Genomic DNA, 12447 nt, shown 5'->3' with positions numbered 1-12447 from the left:
CCGTTAAACCTTCTCCCCATGTGAACCAGGTGTCACAATATCTGACACAGTTTATCGTACATTACTGTTAAACATTCTCCCCACTGTGAACCTGGTGTCACTGTATCTGACACAGTTTATCGTACATGACTGTTAAACCTTCTCCCCACTGTGAACCTGGTGTCACTGTATCTGACACAGTTTATCGTACATGACTGTTAAACATTCTCCCCATGTGAACCAGGTGTCACTGTATCTGACACAGTTTATCGTACATTACTGTTAAACATTCTCCCCACTGTGCACCTGGTGTCACTGTATCTGACAGTTTATCGTACTTGACTGTTAAACCTTCTCCCCTCTGTGAACCTGGTGTCACTGTATTTGACACAGTTTATCGTACATTACTGTTAAACCTTCTCCCCACTGTGAACCTGGTGTCACTGTATCTGACACAGTTTATCGTACATGACTGTTAAACATTCTCCCCACTGTGAACCTGGTGTCACAGTATCTCACACATTTTATCGTACATTACTGTTAAACATTCTCCCCACTGTAAACCTGGTGTCACAGTATCTGACACAGTTTATCATACATCTCGTTAAACTTTCTCCCCACCATGAACCTGGTGTCACAGTATCTGACACAGTTTATTGTACATTACTGTTAAACCTTCTCACTGCTGTGAAGCCAATGTCACAGTAACAATCTCATTCGTCCACACATCAGCATTAAACCTCTCTCCACTGTGAATCTGGTGTCACTTTGCCTGCCACATTTTATTTTACATCAGCGTTAAACCTTATTCCCATTGTGAACATGGTGTCATAGTATCTGTCACAGTTTATTTTACTTCACCGTTAAATCTTATTCAAATTGTGAACCTGGTGTCACAGTATCTCACACAGTTTATCGTACATTACTGTTAAACCTTGTTAATGTTGTGAACCCATTGTTGTCAGAAATAAAACTTCTCACACATGAGTCTCTTTAAAACTGATGACACGACAAGCTTTATTTACAAGTCTGCAGAGTTGGACTCAACTGGCTTCTCACCAGTTAAGCCCCGATACATACAGTGCATTGATTTTTATACCCTTATTGTTTGCCCTTCCCCTTCTTATTAATACTGTTTTAATTGGTTAGTATTGCAAAAGCATTCTAAGTATAACTGCATTTTTAATTATCACGTTCGTTACGTACGCTGTGAACTCTACATACACTAAATTCTGTTTCTCACCCTTCTTATCAATCTTTTGTCTCCTGCATGTCTCTCACTATGACCATGGAAAGATAGGTTTAAAAAAACATATCCAGCTGAACCTTTTGTCCTTGGCTGCTAGTAAGCTCCCTGTCCGTTCTGGCTTCCCTTTTTATGATTAATCATCACATTTTAACTTAAGTCATTTTAACCTAAATTCTCTATATAACAATCCACCCCTTTCTCTCTTTAAAATGTGTGTATGCAAAACCAGAGTCCATCAGGGCATGGTGGGCCTGAGTCACCCTTCCAACCGTTAAGAGGGAAAGGAGTGGTATTAGGAATCTGTATATAATGACCCATATTATTTCCTTCTTTTTCCACACAAGGGGTATATGGATGTTGGGTGGTATTTTCTGCCCAGCATTTCTCAGGAACTGAGGTATGGGAAATAAAATTACCCTCCTTTCTTCCCCAAATGTGGTCCTGAAACAGGACCACTGTGTCTCTGCATTTCTTACATTTCACACCTGATAAAGACATAGGCAAACTAAGAAAAATCAAAGAACATAACAATAACATTGTGAATCAAGTCTTTCTGCGAAATCGCAAGGTAAGAGGTTTTTCTCCAGGAACACAAGTCCAATCTGAGTTCGTATCAGGGTCCTGAGGCGCCTCTACAGGTCCCTTAAATCTGGATGCGTGCGTCCACCCCTTCTCTCTTGTTCGTGCTGCAGCCTCTGTAGTTAAGAGAACTTGGTATGGACCTTCCCACTGGGGCTGGAGTTTTTCAGTTTTCCAGGTCTTGATGAGAATCCAGTCTCCTGGTTCTACTTTGTGTAAAGAAAAGTCTAGAGGCAATAGTCCTCTCTTTCGTAAATCTGTAAGAGAGCGTGACAGTGCCTGTAAATAGTTCCTAACAAATATATCCCCTTCCCCCAAGGTGGGACACCCCTCAACTGTACTCCAGAAAGGAAGCCCAAACATCATTTCATAAGGGGACAACCCTAAATCTTTTCGTGGGGCTGTACGAATTCTCAATAAAGCCAGGGGCAGACACTTTATCCAAGGCATTTTAGTTTCCACCATTAATTTTGTCAATTGCATTTTTAGGGTTCCATTCATACGTTCAACCCTCCCTGAGCTTTGTGGATGCCAAGGGGTATGTAATTTCCAAGAGACCTGTAATGCATTACAAATCAATTGCTGGATTTTTGAAGAAAAATGTGGACCCCTGTCTGAGTCTATAGAATCCATTATACCATATCTGGGGATTATCTGCTCTTGGAGGAGGCGAGCTACTGTAGAGGCTGTAGCATTTACTGTTGGGAAGGCTTCCACCCATCGGGTAAAGTGATCTATTACCACCAACAGATACTTCCATCTTTGGACTTGAGGTAACTCTGTGAAGTCGATCTGGATACGTTGAAAAGGGCGTATGGCTAATGGTTGACCTCCCATGGTCCCTGTCCTCATTATTTTCTTATTAATTTTTGTGCATAGGTAACAATTTTGCACCTCTTGTTGGGCCAAGGTGTAGATTCCCTTACACACATATTCTCGAAGCACTGTGTCACATAAGGCTTGGGTGCCCCAGTGGCTCTGTTGATGCAGGTGTTTTAAAATATTGCGAGTTATTTCTTTATTTAGAACCATTCTTCCATCTGGTGTCTTCCATGTTCCATCAGGCAGCTGGTTTGCGCCCAGCTGAGCCATGTCCTTTTCTTCCTTAGCAGTGAAAATGGGAGCCTTCTTTATGCCTTGCCTTATTGGGATTAAGGTCAGCAAACGGACTTCTTGTTGCATGGCTGCCCTTTTGGCTTCTTCATCAGCCAGTCTGTTTCCAATTGCTGTCGGGGTATCTCCCCTCTGATGGCTTGGTATGTAGACCACTGCTATTTCCTGGGGTAATGTCAAGGCTTCTAAAGTCAGAGTAATCATTTGTTCGTGTGCCAATTCCTTTCCTCTTGATGTAATTAGACCACGCTCCTTCCAGATCTTACCAAAGGTATGCACTACCCCGTATGCGTATTTGGAATCAGTGTAAATCGTTCCAGTTTTCTCTGCCAGTATTCTGAGGGCTCTCTGCAAGGCATATAGTTCACAGGATTGTGCTGACCAGCTTCCGGGTAGTCTCGTGGATTCTACTACTTTCCAAGTATTTCCTTCTATTATAGCATATCCACTTCTTCTCATTCCGTCAACACATCTGGCGGAGCCGTCAATGTAGAATTCATATCCTTCTCCCAGCGGAGTATCGCAAAGGTCTTCTCGGGTCTTGGTCTGAAGATCCGTCAACTCGACACAGTCGTGCTCCACCTCTCTCTCTGTTTCACTGCCATATAAAAACTGAGCTGGGTTGCAGCTATTAATCTTTGCAAACTGTAGATCTTCTCCGACCATTAAAATGGTTTCATACTTTAATATGCGAGAATCAGTCAGCCATCGATGGGCAGTTTGTGTTAATAAAACACTCACAGAATGGGAGGTGTACACAGTCATCTTTCCTCCAAAAGTAAGTTTAGAGGAAGGTTTTGTTTTCTTTCCCCTCTGGATTCAGCATTCATCTGTCGGATAGTCTGTACCATAACCTTTGTCGCCTTCTTTTGATCTTCTTCTTCTCTCTGCACATATACTTTTTGCGCCTTTTTTAACAGGTCGCTTAGGGGTTTTTCGCTCCAGTCCTCCTCCTTTTCTAGTTTCTTTCTAATGTCCTGCCATGATTTGGAAACAAATTCAATTCGAATAAGCTGTTCACCCATTGGTGTACTAGGGTCCACGCCCGCATACTGTTGGACATTCTTTCTCACCCTCTCCAAAAAATCAGTAGGGGACTCGTCTTTCTCCTGGTGGTTCCCAAATGCCTTGGTGAAATTGTGACCCTTTGGCACAGCCTCCCGTATCCCTTTAATTGTCCACTCTCTATATTGTCTCATACTTGCCAATCCCTCGGGTGTTCGTTTGTCCCACCTGGGTTCATTTAAGGGATATTTTTGTTCATGGGGTCTGGGGTCCCCAGGTTGTTCATATTCCCACATGAGGAGGGCAGCCCGTCGAATCATCTGCCTCTCCTGGGGTGAGAATAATGTTCCCATTATTGCCTGCATCTCTTCCCACGTATATGTGTTTGGTCCCAGGAATTGGTCGAGCTGTTCAGCCAGTCCTATAGGATCTTCCAATAACTTTTTCATTTCTTTCTTAAATCCCCGCACCTCTGTACTAGTTAGGGGAACATTCACATATCCCGTTCCCCCTCCCGGTCCTCCCATAGGAACTTCCCTCAGGGGATTTAGGCTTATTGAAAACTTTGATGGTCCTGGACCAGTCTGGGATCTTGTCCAGGGTCGGTTTACCGGTGGAAGTTTAGGGTCCGACTCCCTTAATTCATCCTTTTTTTCCCGGCCCCTTTCGGGGCAATCAGATTCATCACCTTTCCCCTCCGGTAATGAGCTTTCCTCGGGCGCAGTAGGCACCGGGGGAATATAAGGAGGGGGAAGGTTGTCCAGAGGTTCCCACTTCTTTTCTCCCGCTACCCTCAATTTAAAACATTTTGTTAAGGATCCTGGCCAGGGAACCCAACAAAATGCATATGCTGACTCTTCTTGATTCACCTTTGGTCTCGAATTTACATATATGTTTAATGCTTGTCTAACCCAATCCTCATCAGATCCAAATTTCGGCCACCAGACCGAGGAACCTTTAATAGGTTGTTTCGACCAAAGGAGACAATATTGGACCATCTTTTCCTTGTTTTTGTCTCGATATCTTTTACTATCCCAATTTTCAAACATTCTCCCCAAAGGGCTGTCAAGGGGAACTCCCAGGAATTGTCCTGAATTTTCAGACGAGCCCTTAGATTTTGATCCTCCCATTTTCCCACCTAGATCCGTTTATCGTTGCTGAGGACCCTCTCGTTCTGGACCCTACTCCCTTCTTCTCAGACGCCTCGTCGGAGGTACTGTCCCTCCTTCGGTTACCGCTGAGGTTTCCCTGGGGTTGACCCCTCTCTTCTCGGCACTTCGTCGGAGGTGCTGTCCCTCCTTCGGTTACCGCCGAGGTTTCCCTGGGGTCTATCCTAGAGTCCCACGACAGGGTCCTCACGCCACGACAAAAGCTCTATACCTGATCTATTACGTTAGGTTTTTTATCCAAACAGGTGTATCCCGTTACACCTGTTACCCAATCCCCACACCACAATCGTAAGTCGTCACTTACCGGTGTCTTCCCGGGGATTGAACCGTCACCCTTCTCCTCTCCGTCTTGTCGTGTCACCCTGTCCGGATACCACTCGCTCAAGCCGCCCGAAGCGACGAGCAAGGGACTAGGAGCCGCTGAACTCAGCGGGGTGCACCACCTCCGATGTCCCTCTTCTCGCCTCCCCTCATGGCCGGAGTGTAGATCCCGGACGAGCCCCCATTTGTCAGAAATAAAACTTCTCACACATGAGTCTCTTTAAAACTGATGACACGACAAGCTTTATTTACAAGTCTGCAGAGTTGGACTCAACTGGCTTCTCACCAGTTAAGCCCCGATACATACAGTGCATTGATTTTTATACCCTTATTGTTTGCCCTTCCCCTTCTTATTAATACTGTTTTAATTGGTTAGTATTGCAAAAGCATTCTAAGTATAACTGCATTTTTAATTATCACGTTCGTTACGTACGCTGTGAACTCTACATACACTAAATTCTGTTTCTCACCCTTCTTATCAATCTTTTGTCTCCTGCATGTCTCTCACTATGACCATGGAAAGATAGGTTTAAAAAAACATATCCAGCTGAACCTTTTGTCCTTGGCTGCTAGTAAGCTCCCTGTCCGTTCTGGCTTCCCTTTTTATGATTAATCATCACATTTTAACTTAAGTCATTTTAACCTAAATTCTCTATATAACAATTGTCTCAGTATCTCTTATCAGTCTACCATACATCATCATTAAACCTTTACACATCTGTGAATGGGTGTCACTGTATCTCACAGTTTATCGTACATTACTGTTAAACCTTCTCCCCACTGTCAACCTGGTGTCACAGTATCTGACACAGTTCATAGTATATCACTGTTAAACCTTCTCACAAATGTGCATCCCACTATAAAATAATACTCCCCTTCTAAGTCTCACTGTATTGAATCCCACCTATTTAAAAAATTCCAAAAATAGAGAAAAATCAATCCCAAAACAAGTTGCTCAAAAGTAGCAGTCCCCTAAAAATCTGGGTGTGGTAAAGTCCACAAGTGGCAGGTGACTAAAGGACTCAGTGTCACCCATCCCCAGTCAGACTTTTACAAAGTCCTGAAACAAAAACATTCAACCCAGTGATTCCAATCCCAATGATTGTTCCGGATCATCAATATCGAGAAGACTTTGCGTCAATTCAACTTTTTTCCCATTCTTTCCATATTTTCCAATCTTCCCATTTCCATTCCCATTGACCCTTCCTTTCGGTGACAATGGTGAAGATCGCCCATTTCCTCGTACATCTGGCAATGAATTTGCAAATATTAAAGCATCGTGGTCATTTTCAAAAAACTGAGATTGAGAATTCCCATAAAAATCTTTCAATACTGCCGCATAACTAAAAGCAAATTTATATCACTTTCGCCACAATACTTCTTAGGCTGAATTAAATTCTCGGTCTCTTCTGATAATTTCTTGACTCAGATCTGCATTAAACAAACCCTATTATTTTGAACCATCAGTGGATCCTGATTTTGCCGTGTTTTCTGCACCACCAATCGAAGGATCACCTCTCTGTCTTGATATTTAAAACAGCGAATCAAAACTGCTCGTGGTAATTGGCCTGGAAACGGTTTCTTCCTTAACGCTCTGTTTGCTCGATCTAATTCCAGTCCATCCGGAATGAATTACCTGCCCTACACTTCTGGGTTCCATTTCTTCAAAATCTTCTCCGGATCCGAACCTTCCATATCTTCCGGAAGACCTACTATCTTAACATTATTTCTACGACTTTGGTTTTCTAATGTCAAACTTCAATAATTCCTTCTTCTGAATCCCCCAATCTACAAAAGGATCTTCCACTATTTCCATTTTATCTCTATTACGCTCCACTTGACTCTTGCATTCAAAAAAGCCTCCACAATCTTTTTAAAATGATCTTGCACAGTATCCACTGATCGTGTCCATCTCGTAACATCACTCTTAACTACATTAATATCTTGCTTCATGAAAGTTATTTCTTCACACACAGTGTTCATTTGAGTTTTCATTTCCAAAAATCCTTGAGTCATCTGATGAGTCATCTGCATTGACATATTTGACATAACTTCCATGAGCTGAGCAATCCCTTCCAGAATTGGAAACACAGAATCCAGTGCAGGATCCATAACCTCCATTTGAGGCCGACCTTCTTTTGCCTCAGTCCCCAGTTCTTCAAGTTCTAATGAAGTTGAGCATCCTCTTCCTCCATAGCAATAGGTCCTCTTCCGGTGCTGCTGCAGGTCTGGACACCCGACAACAGTGTGCCGACCTCGTCAGTTCACCGTCGCTCAGGCTCCCCCACAGCCCACACCTTCTCCAAAGGTTTGTGGACCCTCGACGCACTGTGCATGCCTGGTAGGGCCACCGACTGCGCAGGTGCGTCTTCTGATGCTACACTGTACCTCTCCTGACCACCAGGCAATGCTGCAGGCTCACGGGCCTGTCCTCGCTCAGCTGGCCCGCCCTCACGCCTGTGTTCTGCTGGCCCGCCCTCACGAGTGCATGAGTCGAAACCGCTGAACACATCACTGAGCTGGCGCCATCCTGCGATAGCGCAAGTGGTACCGACGAGATACTTAGCCGGGCAGGAGTCCTCTGAGACTTGGGGACTCCAGTTGACAACTCCGTTGCTTCAACTTGAACTAGGCCTCGATTCTTCAACACTTTGTAAGGTAATTTCTTCTGTAACTGAGTTTTCGATTTTTTCACATTTGCAGCCATTTCGATCCTCCACTATTCCAAAGTCTATAAACAGTATTTTTAACCACTTTTACAACTTTTAAAATCAAGCATTTAATAGTCTAACTGGGGAAGGGTGGAACCACACGTCTACCCATCAGTGCTTAAATATATTAATAATGAAATCATGAAGTTTCATCTCTTTGTGACTGACAGAGATAATGAAAACCTAGACAACAACAAATGGCAGATTTACCACAGGACAGAGTTTCACCTGATGAATTCCCATTTACATCCGTGGAAGTTGATTATTTTGGTCCTTTGCAAGTAAAGTGAGGACGAAGTGTTGAAAAACGATATGGAGTTATTTTCACGTGTTTGACTATGAGAGCAATTCATTTTGAAGTAGCGTCATTGCTTGACAGAGACTCTTTTATTAATGTTCTTTAGCGTTTTATTCTTAGACCTGGTCAAGTCAAAGAATTATGTTCTGATAATGGATCTAACTTTACAGGAGCTCAACTAGAATTATGAAAAGTTATTCAAAATTGGAATCAACATAAAATTCATGATGCATTATTTCAGAAAGAAGTTAATTGGATATTTTATCCACCCATAGTTATGGGTGTGGTACGGGTAAGGGTTAGTTGGTTGTGGAGAACGTTTACAAAGGTCAGTCCAGCCTTTATGGGCCAAAGGGCCTGTACTGGGCAGCAATGTTTGATGTTGTAATGGATGCGGAAGCTCTGGGAAGGGGTAAGGGAGGGACTGGCCAGGAAGTCTGCAGATGCTGGGTCCGAGGGCAATGCACAAACATGCTGGGGAAACTCATGGATAGTTTTCTGAGGAGCAGGTCCTGCATCACGAGTCAAATTGAGTATTTCGAGGAGATGTCAAAGGAAATAGATGAAGGTAAAGGTGTGTATGCGCTGCATGTGGATTTTAGTAAGGTGCTTGACAAGGTCCTCACAGTGGCCTCATTTAGAATGTCAGGAGGCATGGGATCCATGGAGCCTTGGCTGTGTGGATTCAGAATTGGCTTATCTGCAGTAAACAGAGGGTAGTAGTAGATGGAACAATGACTAGTGGCTCTCCAAAGGGATCTGCTCTGGGACCCCTGCTCTTTGTGATTTTTATGAATGATGATGGGAGTGAAAGGGTGGGTACGTCAGGGGATGACACAGAGGTAGAGATGTTGTAGACAGTGTAGAAGGTTGTCATAGGTCATCCAGTTTTCAGAGAATTGGCAGATGGAGTTCAATCCTGTAAATACAGATGTACTTAAATAAGCAACTGGTCCAGGTTTATTTCCAGAGTCATTTTCAAGGGCACGAATAAAAGTTATTCCAAAGAAGGTTGGATACCCATAAAAGTAGCTTCATATAGACCAATTTCTTTATTGAATGCGGATTACAAGAACGTGAGGGCAGAGCACTTGGTTAGTGACAGGATTATGAACAGTGTGCAGGACAGAGAAATATTTAGATCCTGCTCCATTAATCGCTCAATGTTGCTATGAAAATTGAGTGGGAGTTTAAGATGGTGTATTGTGTGCTGGCCTTCAGGAGTCAGGGGATTGAGTTCAAGAACTGAGAGGTAACGTTGCAGACGTATAAAATTCAAGTCAGACCACACTTGGAATATTGTTTGCATTCCTGGAGCGAGAATACCAGAGGACGTCTAAATAAGGAGGGAACTTTAGTCAAGATGTGAGGGGTATATTTTATTCACACAGAAAATAGTGGGTGCCTGGAATGCATTGCCAGGGGTAGTAGTGGAGGCTGGTCCATAAAAGGCATGAAAATGATTTTAATATGGGGTCAGGAATAAATGAAAAACAGAAGGTACTGGTGTGAGGGAGGAAAGGGTAATATCGTTGTGGGGTAGGTTCATATGGGTCAGCTGAAGGGATTCAACCAATCCATCTATGATTTGTCCAGCATTTGCTGCCATGTCGTGGTGAACCAGGGTGTTGCCTGATGGAGACACGTTGCTTTGAGCTCTGCAGAGATAGATCGTGGTTTTCTCCAAAACACACTTCCTCAGGTAAAGCAGAGGAAGGGGGAAGGCCCTAGTGTGCAGGGGTAGGGAGGGGGGTGATAGGGGAAGAGTTGGGACCCTCCAAAGTCATCGTGATCAGGCTTTGCAGACAGCATCTCTATCACCCATATTTCTCTTCCCAGGAGAAGGAGCGATCTCAGAGACAAGACACAAGTCCAGAAGAACCTCGTATCCCAGCTGATCAGAGGTCAGATAACATCATGATGTCCTGAATTCCTCCCCCTTCTTCTCCCTCTGGCCCTGCCAACCCCATTCCCTGCATCTTCCATGTCCCTTCACCCACCCCCCCTTCTCCCCTACCCCTCCTCGATCCCAACCCCCTCCCGCTCACCTTGCCCTTCCCTCACACCTCTGCCCTAACCCCAGCCCTCCTCCCTTCACCTCCCCTTCCCCCTCCCCCTTCCCCCTCCCCTTTCCCCTTCCAACCTTAATCTAGGGGAAGGAGGGGTAGGGGAAGGGGGTAGGAGAAAGGGGGTAATGGAAGGGGGTAAGGGTAAGAGTAAGGGGTAGTGTTGGGGGTGTGGGTATGGGTGAGGGGTATGGTTAGGGGAAGGGGATAGGTGTAGGGGATAGGTGTAGGGGATAGGGGTAGGGTTTACGTTTGGGTTGGGGAAGGTGGGTAGAGTTAGAGTTAGAGAGGGCTGGGATAGAGGTAGCATTATGGTTAGGGTTAGGAGACATGGGCTCGGATTAGGTGTAGGTTAAGGGTGAGATTTTGAGTTCGGGGATGTGGGTTTGTGTTGGGTTTAGGGGAAGGGAGTAGGAGGTAGTGGTAGGGTGAGGGTTAGGAGAAGGTGGGTTGGATTAGGGTTGGGGTTAGGGGACGGCATAGGGGTAGAGATAGAGTTAGGGGACGGAGTAGGGGTAGAGTTAGGGGACGAAGAGTAGTGATAGGGGGTATCGGTAGTGTTAAGGTTAAGGTTTGTTAGGGGTTAAGGTTAGGAGTAGGGGAATGGGAAGGGGGAGGGGAACCGGGAGGCGAGCGGGGGAAGGAAAGGGGGAGGGGAATGTAATGGAAGATTTAAACCATGTTTTATACTTTTGCAGACTTTGCTTCTGCAAGGCTGAGAACCTGCTTGTTTTTTACAATCAGCAGACATAAGCTAAATTCCACCAAGGGGCCAGAGATGCAGTTATCTGACAAAAGGACATCTGTGTACCAAGAACATTTAATCTTCCTGCTTGTTTTGGTCACAGACTGTCAGAGGCCTTGCCTTGATGCAAAATAACCATTGTATTCAAAGTGATAAGCTGAGAATTATGTTATTCAATCGAAGCCTAACATGCTAGCTTACTCGCTTATCTTTCTTACTGTGCTGGGAATAGATGCTTGGGTAAGCAGTTTTCGGGTAATATAAGCTATGGTCCCGCTGCTGAAGTTTGAGACTCTCTGAGAAGTGGCAACATCCGTCAGCAAGAAGAAGAATTTCTGGAGTCCAGCTAACGTCCCAGTCGAGGGAGGTGGAGAAGCTGCTACCGGCGACCGACAACCTACGACAAGTGTGCAGTCGTTGCCTCGCTTCGGCAGTTGGGACCAGTCCAGGCGTTGATAAGTATAATTGGGAAGGGCTTGCATATTGTAGTTTGAAATCCACTTTTGAATTTGTAATAAACATTTGTTTAAACTGAACTGCTCTCGGTGTGGGTGTCTATTTTATTTCGGTAGCTCAAACACTGTGACCAATCTCAAACGAACAAAGTGAGAAGTACAAGTTTACGCAAGACAGGGAACGGGGTGGAGGTAAGGAGAGGTAAACGGAGGAAGCCATCCCTACCCCTTCCCCTCCCCACCCCTTTCCCCACATTATCCCTGCTTCTTTTCTCCTCCTTCTAGCAGAAGTCGGGCCTCATTCCGGCCAGAACCTCCCTGTGGTTTCAGAGCCTCCGTTTCAGGAAGTGCCTTAGACGTTCGCTGCTGGACAGATATCTTGTCTCTTGATTCATTCTGTACCATTATTATTAAATTTAAAAATGGTTGGGTTTTTTAAAGCTAGAATGCAAAAGGCTGGTCCAGATAGACAACACAGAATTAGGCTCTTCGGCCCCTCTCTCCTGCTGGCTGAGTTGTTGTATTCAGTCCATATTCCTCTCCCCGTTTTTATTCTTTGCTCCCATCCAGTTCATGTTGCCTTGTCAATCTCATGGCCTGTATAAGAAGCTGCCTGGCTGTCCTGCTTTTATTCCATATCTCCTTCCTGATGGCAGGGGGACAAAGATGCTCTGTGCTGGATATCTATGAGTCTATTTACAAATCCCATCCCTGCAAACAATCAGGGGTCCCTTGCCTTGAGTTTCCACCCATGTTG

General features: G+C 44.6%; 1 long non-coding RNA gene across 1 annotated transcript in view; it reads left to right on the top strand.

The window, feature by feature from the left end:
- Positions 1-11730, top strand: part of LOC138750316 (uncharacterized) — a 38605-nt gene extending 26875 nt beyond the window's left edge. The window contains exons 4-5 of the long non-coding RNA XR_011349256.1: positions 10264-10328; positions 11189-11730. This is a non-coding gene — a long non-coding RNA (uncharacterized lncRNA). The remainder of the gene's footprint in view (positions 1-10263; positions 10329-11188) is intronic.
- Positions 11731-12447: the final 717 nt, after the last annotated feature.

This window comes from Narcine bancroftii, unplaced genomic scaffold, assembly GCF_036971445.1.
Source record: "Narcine bancroftii isolate sNarBan1 unplaced genomic scaffold, sNarBan1.hap1 Scaffold_116, whole genome shotgun sequence".
NCBI classification, from domain to species: Eukaryota; Metazoa; Chordata; class Chondrichthyes; order Torpediniformes; family Narcinidae; genus Narcine; species Narcine bancroftii.
The sequence above is the reverse complement of the archived record's forward strand: the minus strand, read 5'-3'. Positions and strand labels throughout refer to the sequence as shown.